Below are 18,185 nucleotides of genomic sequence, written 5' to 3'. Positions count from 1 at the left end.
TTATTTCAGGAGCTAGGAAACAATTTTCAAATTTGGTTGGTCCTTCAAGGACTAAAGAGAACATGGAAATCCTGCAGCATAGATGTGCTTTGAAATGGAGAACGTATCCCCATGTCACTGGTGCAGAAAGTAAAATATGGCTGAAAGCCACAGAGTAATTCTATTAGTTACCGAAAAAATTGCTCCTTGGAGGAGACATAATGAAACCATAAAGCTGAAAGGTGGTTCCTTAAGAGTGTTGTTTCACACTCACAGCAATAGTCCTGTGGACTGCTGGCAGTGAACCTCTGTTGACACAGTTGGTTGGAGACTCTACATTTCCTTCCAACCCAGAGCATCCTTAGGGACCATCCATGGTTTGATCATGCTCAGGAGCTTTGTTCTGAAATCTGGTGTCTTTTTTCTTTCACTGAAATGGATGTAACTCAAGAACACAAAGCAAGGGTATTACCCCAGCTAGACTTTAAACACTTTCATGTAAGAGGTTATTCATATCATTCTCTTGTTAAGTGCACAGACTGCATGTCTATTTACAGTAGTTCCCAGGAGTACTTCTCAGCTTCTCTGTTTGGATGCACACTACTGCAGAAACCCACTTTGGTAGTTTTAGGACAATCATCCCCACAATTTGACAGAAACCTGGGCCCAGTCCTTCAAAGGGCATGATCTGGTCCCCATGTGTGGCTGAAACATGATTGTCCAATAAAAGATGATACAGTTTCCTTTTACAGCAGGGACAGTTAAAATATCTTTGAAATAAAAGACATAATGCAGTAAAAGAAATAATAAGACTCAAGTCTGTCCCAACACTGTTACTAAGTAGGAAGGCGAGAGAGTTGTTATAGCAACAGATGGAGGTATTTTATAACAAGTGCAAGCACCTGAACCTTGGAAAGCTAATGTAACTGTAACTGTGAGAAGGACTAAATGGTACCTTTCAGGCTTTTGTCTGCCTGCTGTGCTTACATTTCAAGCTGACCAAAGCTGAGTGCTGTATTACTATAGTCATGGTCCCAGCTTTGTTAAAGAGCCAAGCATCTATCAGCCCAGCCCAGGACTGCTTTAATCAGGCCACATGGCTCTTGGAGTTTTTCACACAACGTTTGGATCACACATGGACCAAGCCTGCATCTGCCTACGAGGCACTGTGCAGGTGTACCGTGACTGAGTTTTCTTTTGGGAAATAGTTCCCTGTAGTCTTTCTGTCAGTAGCAGAGCTCTGAAGATCAGACTGATCTGAAGCAGAGTGGCAGCTGTTACTTGTCTCCATGCCATCTCTCTCCCCTGGCTCAGGGCAAGCTTAACCCACTTGCTAATAACTAAACATTAGCCCCCCAAGCCCAGATTTGTGCTAACTTTCCTGCCCCTAGCACAACTAAAATAGTAGTTACACAAGGGTAGGAGGTTTTCTGGCACACACAAAGCCAGGGGAAAGGATTAGAATCAGTCACAAATAAGGCTTAGATGAATACATGTACCGCTAGAAGCCAATCAGCTTTTTGACCTCAGGTTCATATTTCTGTAAACATGTATCTTGGCAACACATCATTCAGTTTTTCAATACGATGCAATGCAAGCCCTTTCTCATTTATCTCAGCCGTCTTGTTGTGTTATGTTACAAATGATTGCTGTTAATTCTGTGTTTAATTGCGCTTAACATAATTTATTTGCCATCCAGTGATTTTAACTGTTGGACATAACAAAATATGGTTCTTTTCTCTTCTGCTTCCTTCTGCTTCTCATCTGTGGATGCTAAAAGCAGCTGGACCTGTTCCATGCGAATGGAAATAATTATGGGCATGTACACCAAATTCATTAATCTCAAGAAGGCATCTTGCACAGAGCTATTCCCGGAGTATTCTTCATGAATTGTCTTCCTCTCTCCTGCCCCTTGAAAATTGCTTCTTTCTAATTTTCTTTCACAAACTTGCTTTCTGTGAGCCTACCTCCGTTCTCTTATTAATAGGAATTGGAAGCAGAATGCATTTCAACTAAAATTGGCGACAATGACATGTTCCTTAAACCAAAGCGCCTGTCCCAGATGTTCTGGAGGAAAGCAAATCCTTCAGGCTTTCCTGAGCTCCAGTGGGAGCACTGGGACTTCTTACCAGAATGTTATCCTAAAAGAGAGTAATTTTATTCCTCATCAGTGTCCTTTAATTTTGAATTCATTTCTCCCAGGTTTCAGATAGTCAGGTACTGTACATTTTGTTTTTGAAGTTTATACTCTAAAAATCTAAAAAATGTTTCTTCTGCTATACTTATTTTTTATTTTGTTCATTTTATTTTGTTTTTATTTTTAGCTTCTTAGCCCTCATGAACAATTTGTCTGTCCTTTAAACAGCCTATCTGTAAAGTCTTGGCCTTAATGTCACTGTCTCCTGAAAGAGTGTCATAGAATCATAGAATCATAGAATTGCTCAGGTTGGAAAAGACCTTAAAGATCATCAAGTCCAACCACAACCTAACCATACTACCTGAACTCTAACAACCCTCTGCTAAATGATGTCCCTGAGCACCACATCCAAACAGTTTTTAAATACATCCAGGGATGGTGACTCAACCACCTCCTTGGGGAGCCTATTCCAGTGCTTAATAACCCTTTCTGTAAAGAAGTTTTTCCCGATATCCAACCTAAACATAACCTGTTGCAACTTGAGGCCATTTCCTCTCAGTCCTGACACCTGTCACCAGTGAAAAGAGGCCAGCCCTGCTCTCTCTTTAAGCACTTTTCAGTACTGGAAGAGAGCAATAAAGTCTCCCCTCAGCCTCCTTTTCCCCAGACTGAACAGCCCCAGTTCCTTCAGTCCCTCCTCATAGGTCATATTCTCCAAACCCTTCACCAGCCTTGTTGCCCTTCTTTGGACCTGCATCTGTTCAGATCTGAATCTCCAAAGCTCCTGAATTCCTTCAATAGGAGCCTATATGTAAAGCTAAGCACAGAATAGCATGCTGGAAAAAGGCAGTAACTATGAAGGGTGTCACATTGGTTTCAAAGAGGACAGCAGCTATGCAGCTGGAATGTCAACAGATCTCTCCTTGTACATATTTCAGCAGGCTGGAGCTCCACTGTTTCAAGTCTGAGCACAGGGACTTGTGTGCATAACCCTGTGGTATGATTAATGAATTTTCCAAGCTCCACAGATAAAAATTGTTCCTCCATCTCAAAATCAAAGCCAATAAGGCCTGTATCGTTTCCTTTTAAATACAGCTTAGTTTGATCATATCTGAGATTATTTCTGGCTTATCCATATTCAATATTTGTTACTTCTATTTCTTATTTATCACAAATACACTATTCCATGTGAAAAATGAGGCCAGCATTTGATCAGCATTAATGGAAGCCTTTGAGGATCTCTCAGCTATTGTTCATCTTTATCCGCTAGAAGAATAATGATGTAGTAAAAAGTGCATGCATTGTATCTAATGTGATTAGTCTCTTAATGCTAGGGATGCAGGAAGAATGCAGCAGGTAAAATAAAGCTGTGGGTAAATACATTAAGAGCCTAGAGTGCAAGTCTAGACTGAAACACAAAACAAACAAAGAAAAAACCCTATATACGTACATACATACACGCACACACACACATATATATATATATAAAATCAGCAGTTTCTCACTTGTAGATTGGGGATTTTATGTATATATGGTACTAATTTTCCTTAGTGAAAAATGCAGTGAGATTGCATAGTGAAGATGAAGTGTCAGGAGAAGGAATATGAGATAGTTTGGTATTGTAAATGAGTTACAGTTGAATTATTGGGGAGAAAATTAACTCCATCCCAGCTAGACCCGATATAATACATCAATTATGTTTTGTAAAGGAACACTTCATGCAGTAATCAGAATTATGAAAGCTAAAGGGTGGTAGAAAATCAAGAATGTATTTATTTCATTATGCACTGTAGGCCCATCTGCACCACCAAAAAATGCAGCCAAGTAAAAAGAAGTCAGCTAAGAGCTGAGTTATATCTGATACTCAGCATCTAAGTGAGATTTCTTGTTTAATCTGAATTCTGAGTTCTTGCCATTTTTCTGTGAAAGGTTTGATGGAAGAATGTAGAGCCTTCTGTTCACTGCTGTGAATGGGCTTCAGAGCTACCAGCTGAACCTCATTAGGTTGTCAGTGCTTTCATATGTGTTCCCAAGGACAGGATTTCATGATCTAGGAGGTTTATTTTGGGTCCTTATCAATCAGAAAAAGACTTTGATCTACTACCTGCATATGCAGATTCACATCTTCTGTTTCCCAGAGGATAATTCTTGTATTTGCAAATCATCACTCTAACAAGGGCTGACTGGAAAATTCTCAACTACTTTTAGTCATTATAAATTGCTGCTAAGAGTTGTTTACTGAATCTTGTTGATTTTATTTTCCTGGAATTTTTCCACTATTAGCGCTCTTGGTAAAGAATTATCAGGCCATAAAAGAACGTTCAGTTAAAAAAGAGCTGGGCACAATAGCAGACATAGCCTGGGAAATCAGGAAGCTTTAGGTTTGGTAGATAGGGACTTCTCTCTCTGTTCTACATATTGCTGAAGATTGACCCAGATATCTGAATATAGTCTATTCTGAAGTGCAGATACACATCATGCTCAACCCTGTTACACCACGCATCAAACTGAAAAGCTGTGCAAAGTTAGAAACTCTCTACAATTCAAAAAATATTTGAGGATGAAAATTCAGCTGCTCTTTCCTGACCTAAAATCCTACCACTGATTGCAGCTTGCTACTGCGATACTCTTTTAATTTGAAAAACTTATTTATGAATTGAGCAGTTTTAGAGAGTCCTGGCTCTTACAATACAACATGGGACCAGCTTACACTCAATCTTTAAATAAATAAATAAATAAATAAATAAATAAATAAAATTAGGAGTTTTGTTCTCAACATTATATATTATTCTGGTATTTCTAATGATTATGATCAGAGCTCATTGCGAAACCATAAATAACTTTCATAGTAACGTTTGAGTTCTTCATTCAGTGTTCTGTATTTTCACTACAATGTGAAGAGTAGGTCTGACTCATGAAAGAGTTGTGTTGGCGTTAGTTTCTATATCACACCTGAGAGTGGCAAGTTGTATGTACACAGAGGTTCACACCAGAAATTTGGGCAATAGTCTATCTTCTGAATTATGCCTGGAAAAAGTAACTTTCTTGTAAAATATCTGTTCTCCCCTTAACTGTGATGCCTCTGGTTATATCATAATTGAGAAAAAAAAAAAATCAGCTCCTGAAGTAGAAAGACACATTAATTTAATTGCTATTCTTATAGATTTCCATATCAACTAAATGTAATCTGAATTATTTTTATAGCGTTGTATTTTTTTCAAATATCCTTTCTGGTTCACTAGATTTTTCCAAGGTGAAAATGTCAGCACTTTTCTGTTATAGTCCCCCACCTAGGAGGAAGATTTAAGATCAAATGCATCGGCAATTTGTTCTTGCTGTCATTGAGATTATATTTTCTTCCCCCTTCCTGTGTATCTTAATGCCTCTTTCTGTTCCCTACTACAACTCTGCTCATGAACCAGCCTAACAAAATTAAAGCTTCCAGGCTTTCCAGCAACAGGAGTCTCCTAAACAAGGAAGACTGTGCCTCAAACTGCTCCAGTGTTATCAACAAAAATCTTCCTATCTGATAAGAGAGACCTTCGCACAATTCGGGTTATGGCAGAATTTTGCACTAAATCCAAAACAGAATGGTGAAGCCATTTTGCATGTTAACAAAGGTAAGTAGCTGTCCATGTGAAGATAACGTATTTTACATTGGTTCTTCAGTGACTTTAGACTTCACAGCTTGATAGTGTGGAACTTTTTACCACCAATTAAGATTCTAAGGGGAAAACATGTAGATCTTTATTTAGTATTCTGCAGAAATGGTAAGTCCTAAAAGGTATCAGCTAGATGCATGAACCTCTCTAGGGAAGAAGGAGAGCTAAGGAAGCATGACGATAAATTAATCTGTACAAACGCTGGACTAGAATAGTTAAATCTAATGAAAGTGTTGTTGATATGATAGACACTGTTTTAATTTGGCTCCGGTTGCAGATGATATTTCCAGTATTTGAGCTCTTTGTGGTTGTCTTGTGTGGAGTTTTAAATGTATAATTAATGTAGCATAGAAATATGCACTAGCCATATTATTAAAATTTATCATGGCATTAACTTTTGAAAATGAATAACAAGTTGTTGCTAAAGCTGTAAAATTGAGTTTTCTTTGAGGAGATGCACCATATAAAGAATTGAAATTTATCTTGATATTATTTTACTAGAGCTTTTTAATTACTATAGCAGATAAGTAGAACTGGACGTTATCTTAACAAAACAATTGTATTGGTAATGTCATACAATTTGCAAAGATAGCTACAGAATATTCTGTATCTAATAAGAGTTTAGTTTAAGCTTATATACAGTCTTCCATTGTGCAAAAGGTTCCCTATTCTCTTCCAGTGAGAAGAGTCACTTCCAAGTCATTTTTATCAACTGACTATAGTTTTTTCCTTAGAAATATGGTCAAAGGAAACATATCAAATCCCTCTAAGTACTCCAATAATAACAAGTTCTGAATGCTTGCATGATAGCTGCAAAATTCACCATCTTTTTTCCTTTAATATAATGCTGTTTTCAGAATGAAAGACAATATAATTTCGTAATCCAAAACTTGGCTTTCAATTATTTATTAGATTTTTATTTTGGTCTAGATACATTATATGAGAGCCAGCAATTTATTTTGAAGTGAAATAAAGATACTTTGCTTCTTAGTAGGATATTTGTGGCTGTAACAAAGAGTGAAAAAGGTAGAAAGAAATCACACACTATACATTCTAGCTTACCCATCATCTTCAACAAACTAGAACATCAGGCACTAACACTGTATTTTAATTAAAAGTAGTGACAAGATTCTTGTAATCATACAGAACTCACTGGAACCCTACGTGTACTGTTCTTGATTTGGAATAAAATGAAGACTTCAAATTTCAAGCAGGAGTGATTTTTCAGTGAAGAAACTGACCAAATAATTATATTTTTTAATATCTTTTATTCTGTAAACTTCTGCAGTTTGTCTGCTGGAGACCCAACTTTGTATTTAGAACACACATAAAAAAGACAATGAAGAAATTCAGGGATTGTAGCAACACCACAAAAATAGCCCATTCAGCTTGTAATAAGATTTTTAAAGAACTGCTGAGAAGATTTCAAATATCTGTATTGGCCACAAACAAGTTTTTGTCCTTGAATTATCTTGACTTCATTCAGTTGAGGGCAGTTCAATGTTTGCATTATAATCTCATAGCATTCAGAATCCGAAACAGAAAAGGATTTTTAAGATCTATTGCAGTCCCTCTTCTTTGCTGGTTAAGGCAATGTTGTTCCTGAAATTATAGTTTGCTATTGTTTGCCTGGCCCAGTGCTATCCAGCTGATGTTGAAAGCGGAGCAGCTACAGGAAGTGAACCACACACAAGAGCAGAAGGACGCTCAAGATATTAGAAGCTGATACTCATACCAAAATACAATGGAAGAGTCTTAAAGTACAAAAGGGTGACTCCCACCATTAAGTGCAGAATTGTCAGTAAGGATGAGCACTTGTGCCTTCCATGCATAAAAATATTGGCACCTGATGAGACAACCATATTTCTGACTTCAAGATGCTGCAGTTGGGTGGCATGACGAATAAATGATTCTTTTCTTGATGCCAATACAAAAGTGAAAGGATTTAGACAAATGCTTTTTTTTTTTCTTTTTTTTTTTTTCCTTTAGGATCTGGAACTATTAGTATTAGACTCTCTATCCAGACAGGATATGCTTTTTAAAGGGAAACTTTTAAATTTTTCTTTTTATGTTCTGAATAAAGAGTAGTGCTTTATCAGAAAGAGAAGTTAGGAATTATATACCAGCAACAGAATGATGGAAAAAATGGATTTATGTAACTGAAGATGCCATTATTCACTATTGTGATGCAATTATTAACAATTCAATAGATGTGAGGATAATTTTGCACATTATAGAGAAAACTAACAAGATACATTTGTACATCTCTTTCCAGTCTTCCTTGTAGGTTCTGTTAAGTGTGGTGGGCAGAAACGATGTGAATACCAGTGTGAAAACAGAACATTTAAGGGGGAAATACATATTAAAAAAAAAAATGGAAGACACCGATTTTGGTGTTATTAGATTGTTTTCCATGAGGTATGACTGAATCAGGCAGGTTAGTTTCTGGTGAGAATGTCTTTACCTGGAAATCACTTTTTTCAGTTTGTTTTTAATATTATTATTCTATAGTAGTTGATTTTGAAGTATTAGAAGCACATCCCAGATTGTCCTCCAAGCTTTTAAAATCACAACTCCATCACTGGAACATTGAGTATTGGCATCACCCTCAAGCATGCTTCTTTACAGCACTAACCTGTCTTTAAAGCCTTTCTCTCCTTGATTTGTACGTCTTTTATCATCCTTTCTGCTGTTAATCAAGTGCCACTGTAAATCTTTTAGTCCTTCAATAAGCACTAGAAGAGGGAAAAGCATTGAAACACTATCTAAAGCAGTATTGAGGACGTGAGGCAGCACCCCTTGAAATGAGCAGGGCTGTCGATGGTTGAGAGCTACTGACTCTTATTAAAGCCTTAGGAAAAGCTCTCCTGAGCTGAAAGCCTTGTTTGCAACCAGAGCCATTACTGACTGCACACTGCACGTAGTGGTTTATCGTGCTTCAAGTTGCTCTGTGCCAATTCTGCTGAAGTAATTGCCCTTGTGCTTACGCACAGCATATGTGAGGCACTGCCACTTCTTTTGAGCATTTATTATCTGGAGACTCTTGGGTGCACGTTTGCTGAGTTTATTTGTTTTGCTTTTTTGACAGAGAACAAATAGGAGAGGATTCATACCAGCCTGTTCACTCTCTGTGCCACTCCACATGGCTGAATTCCTCACTGTTTATGAAAAGTTGCCACAGATGAACTGGTGCTGTCATCCATCTCCTCTAGTATGCCATGGAAAAAAGAAGCCTGTACACAAGCAGACAGCCATGGCATACACCTCCATGATGTTCTCCTTCTGGAAAAGGGGAAGAGGCAGTTGCAAGGTGTGTGCCTACACCCTAGAAAAATGACCATGACACAGACGTGTTGTACAGACTTGACACACAGTATTATACGGGCCACTATGAATCATAGAATCATAGAATCACAGAATTACTCAGGTTGGAAGGGACCTCAAGGATCATCAAGTCCAACCGCAGCCTAACCATAGTACCCTAACTCTAACAACCCTCTGCTAAATCATCTCCGAGCACCACATCCAAACGGCTCTTAAACACATCCAGGGACGGTGACTCAACCACCTCCTGGGGAGCCTATTCCAATGTTTAACCACCCTTTCTGTAAAGAAGTGTTTCCTAAGTCCAAGCTAAACTTACCTTGGCGCAACTTGAGGCCATTTCCCCTCGTCTTGTCACCTGTCACCAGTGAGAAGAGACCTACCCCGCTCTCACTGTAAACACCTTTCAGGTACTGGAAGAGAGCAATAAGGTCTCCCCTCAGCCGCCTCTTCCCCAGACTAAACAGCCCCAGCTCCTTCAGCCTCTCCTCAAAGGGCTGATTTTCCAAGCTCATCACTAGCTTCGTTGCCCTTCTCTGGACCTGCTCCAGTACCTCCATGTCCTTTCTGTACTGAGGTGCCCAAAACTGAACACAGTACTCAAGGTGAGGCCTCACCAATGCCGAATACAGGGGCGGGATGACTTCCCTAGTCCTGCTTACCACACCATTCCTGATACAAGCCAGGATGCCATTGGCCTTTTTGGCCACCAGGGCACACTGCTGGCTCATGTTCAGCCAACTGTCCATCAGAACACCAAGGTCCCTTTCCATCAGGCAGCTTTCCAGCCACTCCTCCCCAAGCCTGTAGGGTTGCCTGGGGTTGTTGTGACCAAAATGCAGGACCCAACACTTGGCCCTATTGAAACTCATGCTGTTAACCTTGGCCCATTGATCCAGTCTGTCCAGGTCCCTCTGCAGTGCCCTTCTCCCCTCTGGCAGATCAACAATCCCTCCCAGCTTGGTGTCATCTGCAAACATACTGAGGGTGCACTCAATCCCCTCATCAAGATCATCAATGAAGATGTTAAACAGAAGCAGCCCCAGTACTGAGCCTTGGGGGACACCGCTCGTGACAGGCTGCCAGCTAGATTAAACTCCACTGATCATGAAAATGCCAACCATAACTTGTATGCAGACTAACAATGTTTGTTAATGTGAAAAAGAAATAGATAGCCTGTTCTCCTGCCACAACATCAAGCCCTTCTGCAACGAGCATTACAAAATTCGCTGGGAGATTCTCAAGCCAAGCTGGTGGATTTCTCTACTGTGTGTGGCTGGATGTTTTCTGCAAGCCAAATTGCCCTAATTGATGCCTCCTGTACAAACACACATGGCAGTGGGATTTGGGTGGGACTGATTTCCTCCTCATGTTTCCTTAGGGCAATGGGTGGGCAAGCAGCAACAGTCCCCTTCCCACTGCAATGTGGCCTCAGTTAACTGGCGATCTGGAAAAAAAAGTAAGGGAGGGATTTCTCGTCATGGCAGTTTGCTACCATGATGGTTAACAGGGAGCAGATCTGCACAGTATAAATAACAAACTTAAAGCAGCTCTTCAGTAATTTGAATCATTTTTTCTTTTCTTCTCTGCATCTTACGCCAAAGAATGCCTCCTGGGGGAAAGCGTAAAAGTACTAAGCATATGTAAGTTTTTGAACTGGAATTCTCTGGTTGCAGTTAGATGTATAAGCCAAACCTGAAAAGAAGCCATTTAAAAAATAAATTCTGTAGGAAAGACTAAACAAATGTAGAGTGGCCTTTGTCAGAGCAATAGTTTAGATGTTATTCATATCCTCAAACACCTGATGCTTCCTGTGGTTTTCTTAGGTTTCAGTCAGGCCTATTCTCCAGCAAATTTTAGTGTGAGGGACTAAAACAATGAGCTACCTATAATGAGCACCCCTGGCTTTGTATGGAAGCATGCTTCATGGTTTATCTCCTCTAGCATCTGAAAAGTGGCACAGACTAGTTAGCATTCTGGAGCTCTTCATTCAGTATTAATTACTAAGTTTTTCATGTGTTCCAATATGTTCTTTGCAGGGGACTACAAATCAAAATCAGGTGATGGCTCATCCCTGTTTCCTTTTTTCTGCTTTTGAATAACATGCTTCAGCTGTGTCAAAACATCTTCCTAACTTATTCAAAACCAGGAGTACCTTGCACCAAGTGGCTTCTTTACCTGTAGCCTCATTACACAGGTATGCCTAAAGGCATGTTGCTGAAGCCATATCCCTGAGAGTCGTGGTTCAGGGAAATGGATCTTCCTGACTGTGCTGGGTTTGCAGCTGTTCCTGCAAAGAGCTCCAAGAGCTGGGGAGCTGAGCTGAGGACCGAGTAGGAGCTTGGGGGTGAAATGACCTTCCAGAAGAAACAGAGCACCGTGAAGTTAAGTCTGGAATGACCAGACTGAATTGAGTGAGTAATCTGAGTTCTCTTTGTTTTCTTCCACTGTTGTTTGAGGCTATCATTCTGTGAAGTGTTATGAGGAGGACTGGCATATAAATGGGGTTTGTTGGAGGAATTATGTACCAAAGGTTTCTACTTGTGGCAGGGAAGTGGGGGGGAAGGGAGTTTGTGGGAATTTTTTTCTTTGATTGATTGAGCCCTTCAAAACATAGCATAGGCTGATTTATTTCTCTGAGCAGATATCACTGGTATTCTATTTATCTGCAGAAAAACTGCAGCTGAAGCTACCATACGTATAAGAAAAACTTTTCTATTTTAAGCACCTGCCCATCAAGTGTCTTGTCATAAACTCATCTAATGTAGGGAGATCACTAAATGACACCTCTTCATCACAATCAAATGGGATTTGGACAAAGGATGTTGACATAAGGCTCACTGTGTCTGCCTTTATCCCTAAATTGTAGATATTACCACTTTCTAGATATGAGTTAAGGAAATACAGTCTTGCCCTGAAATATAAAATGGTTTCTAGACGGAATACCTTAAAGCTTAGATAACAGCCACTCTTTCTTTTGTATGCCAGAAATTTGCATATCAACAGAAGGAAGCGGTTTAAACCACTCTTTCCAAATAGAGATAAAGGCCCATGTTGCTTTTATCCCTTAAAAAAAAAAAAAAAAAAAAAAAGGTTGGTAAGACCAATTAGGTTATCAACTAAGCGTGGTAAAGAACGCCTTCTCCATCAGAGGCATTTGCTTTTGACAGTTTGATGGCTGTATACAAATAGCACTTAAATTGTAGAAGAAATATCATCATTTTCTATACAAGGTATGGGGAATGTAAACTGCAGTCTTAGGTAATGAGCCAGCATTTGTTAATTAAATTTTACCTGTGCACGATATATTCAAACTGTTCTGTGCGTATGTTAGGTAAAAGACTAGATGTGGGTGAGTTGCTGAGAATTAAACAGAACCAATACAGTGTTGCTCTCTTCTTCAAACTCAGTTAAAAGCAGCTACCATCCTTTAGAAACTTTTTAAAGGCAGAAAATGGCAAGATTTCAGTTTGCATGTTCTTACACATTTCCTTCTCTTGGCTTGCAAATGAGTTGCCAGTCATCATAGAATATGCTTTGGCAGCACCCTTCTGACACTTCTGTGTGGGAGGTGTAAAAAGAAACGAGGAGTTTGCTCTCTGCCGTAGCCATTCTCTCAAGAAGCGATTTTGAGGTGGAGCTGCCTTCTGTGAACTAAGTGGTGGGGCTTGTCAGGTTTCTGAAGGAGGATATTGCTAAAGTTATCAAACAGTACAACCCTGAGGTAGCAGCAGAGCCTTAGGGTGGCTTTTCCCTCTCCTCTCCGGGCAGGTTGGAGGGCACAGAGGGAGACTGCAAATGTTCTGCTCCTGCTTTATAAAACAAACACCTTGATCTGCCCAAGCTTGCACAATGTCCGTTCCCATTCCTTTCTGGTCTAGCAAGAAAGAAAAAAACCATAACCCTGCCTGAGTTCTGTCAGCAGACGAAGCCTCAGTGCAGGATGACACCACTTTCTCTTTGCTTCCTTCCTACCAGGAAAGCAGCACCCATGGCCAAGTGCATAACCCCCAAAGCACAACATGAGCCCTTTTTGGATAAAACCAGGAGTCTCATCTGTGATCTCTTTTCAGCAAACTTGCTTCCTTCCATTTATCCTGCTGAGGGTAGAGAGCAGCACAGTGATCATTGCTGGTGTAATGGTAAGCGCACTGCTGGATGACTGAATTGCTTAGCTTTTCCTGTGTTCGCCTTGAGTGGGAAAAAAAGAAAAAACAAACCACCAAATTGACCTAAAATAAAAATCCAAACACAAAAACCCAGAAACTAATGTGAGTCATAAAGGCAGTAGGAAAGAAGGCTTTTAGAGGGGCAGTGTGCGAACCAATTACCAGTTTCCTGGAAAACAGTGCCCTGCATGCAAGAACTTTAAACTGTGAAGGCTTTAAAGGGCACGGGCACAGCCTGCTGTCAAAGAGCTGTTGAACTGTGGCGGACTTCAGCCAGGCTGCAGTCAAAAGAAACTCTGAGTCTTGCTCTGAGCTGGTGTGAAATTAAAAGCCAAAGGCCACGGCTGTTTCACTAGCTTAAAAAAAGAATGAGTGAAGGGGAATTCAAATGCAAGAGGGCTTGATATTGATGTCCCTGTCAGGATGAAAAAGGCATTACTCCAAAATCTAACTATTTTAGAAGCGGCAGATTTTTTCAAGCCTTTTAATTTGGTTGTTTCTCTTTCTTTCTTTCTTTCTGTTTTTTTTTTTTTTTCAGTTTTGTCATAGTCAAATAGACTTACTAGCAGATTACCAGCACAATAATAGACATATTATTTAAGGCAGTTTTTTGGAGCATTTTGTATGTGTGGTATTTTTTGGTTTTATTTTCACTTTGGAAGCCACACAAGCTAGCCAGGAATGCTTTAAGAAAATTGAAACAAATTTAACTTGGATCTGTCTTCCATTTTACTGTGGAATCAAAGGTGAGAGTTTGAAGAACAACATGTGTCTTCAGGCTCCTGAGCTTCAGCTGAATCAACAACTAGAAAAGGGCTTACCTTTGACAATCTGCCACCTTCCTGCAATGGTAAAGTGATAGGCGTTTGTTTCATTTATTCTGTAGTGCTATCCCAGATGGTCACACATAAGGAATAATATGTTCTCCCGCTTTGCTGAGACGATGACACCTGAAACTCATTCTTCTCATAGCTCAGCAACAACTACTATTTATCTAGTTTTATTGAGATCAAATCTTGGTCAAGTAAAAACAAGCAGGTGTATGTAGTAACACAGAAGACAAGGAAGCAAGAATTAGTTCATTCTTCTCTGCTTTGAGCCCATATGCTCATAGAGAAGTTATCAAACTTCAGATTGACAAACCAGCAGAGTAATCTGCTGGTAGATGAGACTCCTTTTATAGCATTACTTCTACCTGAACAGCACCTTCTGTGATCACTCACCACCTGAGCTTTCTAGCTTTAACATCTCAGAGCCATTCTTTTGACTTAGATGGCTATTAGACAGCTGTCCTTTTTTTTTTTTTTTTTTTAAGGCTCTTCTCATCTGACCATTTGGTCACCTCCTTCTTTGCTCTCTTCTGAACTTTTCCCTAGCTGTGGGTAGTCCTTCCTTTCTAGAGATACCTGTCTTGAGGCTGCAAGATCTTCCCCTCTACAGGGTCCTTCCTTCCAATTCCCAGAAGAAAGGAATTTCCTATGATGCAGGCCTTCTTCCACCCCACCCTTCCCCTGGGTTCCTCCCCAACTTTGTATTTCTCTTTCAGTGAGAAATGTCTTGGATTTCACCTGCTAGCTAGCAATAATTTTCCATGCAAACTAAACCAAAGTGACCTCTAAACAAAAGGACTTGGTTACAACGTCCAAAATAGTAAACACAGGGACAGATGTTTAAAAAAATACAGTTCTGAGAAAAGAAAAATGTTGCAAATCTACTGACAGTTCTTTGAGTTACCAAAAAGTAATGTCTCCAGCTCAGGAGGGTTGTCTTCCCAGACACATCAGCATTAATCTTTCAATATGAAATGTCACTATATGCTGATTTTTCTGCTGATTATTGGTTCAATAAGTCACAAGGACGCTTGTCCAGACCTCTAAACTGAAAAGGTACATGAAGCTCATTACAAACTCTTGACATTGGGCACAATGGTAATTTAGGCTTCTGAGAGAGTTAACTTGGGCTGTACAAAAGGTATTAGAATTGAGACTGAGGTTTTAGTGGATGAAATGCAGTTGAATGTCTTTCCAAACTGATGTTGTTTAATAAGAAATAGCTCCTGAGTCTTCCTGTATAGTTTTTAAAACTCAGGGCTCCTTTGGGTAGGAACCCTGTATCTCTCAGTTATACACTACACAGAGTAAGAAGTCAGTTGTGTAGGTAACACAAATGGAGCTTTATAGAACAAAACAAAACTGTCCAGAAGCCATTGTAAGCTTGAGAATCACTGGTGTTAGCAGGCTATTTTACAAGGACATTTTACTGAGTCATTTTGCAAATTTAATTTGAGTTTGTTTTGCTGGAACCAGATGTTCATCAAAGAGAATAGAGCAAATAGAGCATTGTTTAGATATTTGCAGAGATTTAATCTGTACAGAGCTGGGCTCGCTGAGTACACTGGTGTTTGCTGGAATAGTCTCTATGGGAAGATACTGATGTGGCCCTGCTCTCATGTGCGCAGAAATTGCCTCCCACACTTCCTACCTGCTCTTTAAATTTAGATAAAAGATACAGAGGCTCTAGAAATAATGTCAGTTTCAAACCACTCTCTTGGTCTTTGGAATGATCCTGTTGCACTATTAATACAACTTCATGGCCTTTTGAGTAATGTTATGTGCTTTGAAAAGTGCTCGAAGAAAGTATTTCCATATAAGTGGGCTAAGGGTGGCTGCTGAGGACTTCTGCTAAAAAGTGGCTCTAATGGAACATTGCAGGGAATTCAGGTAATTTAAGTGGTCATATATGCTTGTGTAAGTATAAATTCAAGTAGTCTGCTTTCATTCTCACTTTCAGTGAACTTTTAGTTCAAAAGGCATGAGAACGCAAGAATGTATGCTTTTTGTTTTTTAGCTGCTTGATGCAGTGAATAGGAGTTGTGCTCAGCTCGAGTTGTGTTCATTCCACTTAGAAGTAAAGACAATGCTATGTGCTAGGCAGTAAAATTCACAGCTAGACACTTGACAGTAAAATATGATTCCGTATTTTCTAAAAGTTTATGTAATAAGTGTGAGTGTGTGTGTATATATATAAGCCACACTAAAAGTATCTTAAATTTGATTTCTCTGAAGTTTTTCAAACCTTATTCATTGACACTGGGACCAGGACAGAGTTGAAAGTGAAAAGCTGAATTTCTCAGGCTGTGAGTACACTGCTAGCCTATTAATTTATCTTTCTATTATAATGATATTTTTGTTCTGTTTGTGCAGTCTTTGCATGGATTAATCTTTCTCTGTCGCTTCTACTGATGAAGTATCCATGTAGCTGCTGTTAATCACTTCTGGAGGCACTGATTAGGGTTGCATATCACTTTTGTGTGCATCCATACATACTGAATAATACTTGGATCTCATTGCTATCTTGTAGTTCCATGACAATTTCCAACCTATTTTTGGAAAATCATGTGAACTATTATACTGTCTTAACAAGAAACTTTTGTGCTGCTGAAACTTCCATAATGTGTACTCACTGTTGTTTAGTAATCACTGAATGATCACTTCCATCTAACATGCTTCCTATGTGATTTTAAGTAACAAAAAGGAAAAAGAATTGTGTGTATGTGTGTGTTATGCGCGCACACACACACACATATATATATATATGAGGGCTGTTCTGAAAGTAATGCCTGCAGTTTTACTCTGTTGGCCCGTGACTTCAAAGGTGGATGTTGGTGCTATGGCAGAAGAGGTAGAACCTTCCCAACAGTATTCCCTATGGTTTAGTTGCCATGCAACAGGTGGCAGCAGAGGGGCAGTCTGACAGAATGCTATCTGACATGGAAGTGTGTATGAAGCAAAAGTGTGTCAGTGAATTCTTCCATGCAGAAAAAATAGCATCTGTAGACATTCATCAATGCTTGCTGAGCATTTCTGAAGACCAAGCAGTGGATGTGAGCACAGTGAGGTAGTGGATGGTGCATTCCAGCAGCGGTGACAGTGGGTCACCTCCACTGGTACAGATTTTGATGTTCATCACGGGCAAAAGTACATGACTAAGGGTGGTGCCTATGTTTAAAAACAGTGTTTTGTAGCTGAGAATTTGCTGTATTAAATAATATTATTGTGATCTTTGTATCAGATGTGATTTCCACGGAAATAGGAGACATTACTTTTGCAGCACATTTTGTTTTATATAGCCTCTTCTCAAGGATTCTTTCAGCAGCATTGTTGTGCAGTCACAAGTTAATAACAGTTCTGCCACAAGATAATGAGACAGGAACGGTTATAATCGGCTATTTTCATTGGATCTAATGATTGGTAGTGTTGATACTCAGAGTATGATCTTGTACTAGAAATATATGGAATTCATGTCTGTATTCTGCACTGCCATCCTGATGCTGCAAATCTTGCAAAAGATGACGTACCACTGGTATCAGGGTCAAATTCAAAGGACGGGTTTAATCCTTTGCCAGACAACTTACTGGCATAGATGAGCTGCTTTCAGTCACTTCTCAGAACCAAAACTGACAATTTCAAAGTGTTTCTCTCAGAGATCCCCTTCCAGGCTAATAGTGGCAGCAGCTTTGAGCTGGCAGATTTCAGAGTAGATTATTTCAACTTGAAAAAGACTCAGATAAAACTTGGCTGGCCCAAGCTATCACAACGAGCTTCAGAGACAAATGTAGTTATCTGTTCCTGATTCTCGTGAGAGTCATCATTTCTTCTAATCAACCAGCTGCAAGGCAGATGAAGCAGCATTCTTGAGTTTTAATCTCTGCTAACTCATTAGGTCTTATTCAAGAAGCTGATCTTAAAAGGGCGTGCTGGCTTCTTCATGATGTGTACTGGATGACCCTTCGCTTCTAGGCATGCAGTGTTAAGTGTGAATTTAGACCTCAAATGTAAGGCTCTGCCCATCACAAATAATTCCATCTTCCTTCCTGCACTGTGTTGCTGTTGCTCCCAACAGCAATGCAGATTC

The sequence above is a fragment of the Phasianus colchicus genome, chromosome 1, assembly GCF_987193195.1.
Source record: "Phasianus colchicus chromosome 1, bPhaCol1.hap1.1, whole genome shotgun sequence".
NCBI lineage: Eukaryota > Metazoa > Chordata > Aves > Galliformes > Phasianidae > Phasianus > Phasianus colchicus.
The sequence above is the reverse complement of the archived record's forward strand: the minus strand, read 5'-3'. Positions refer to the sequence as shown.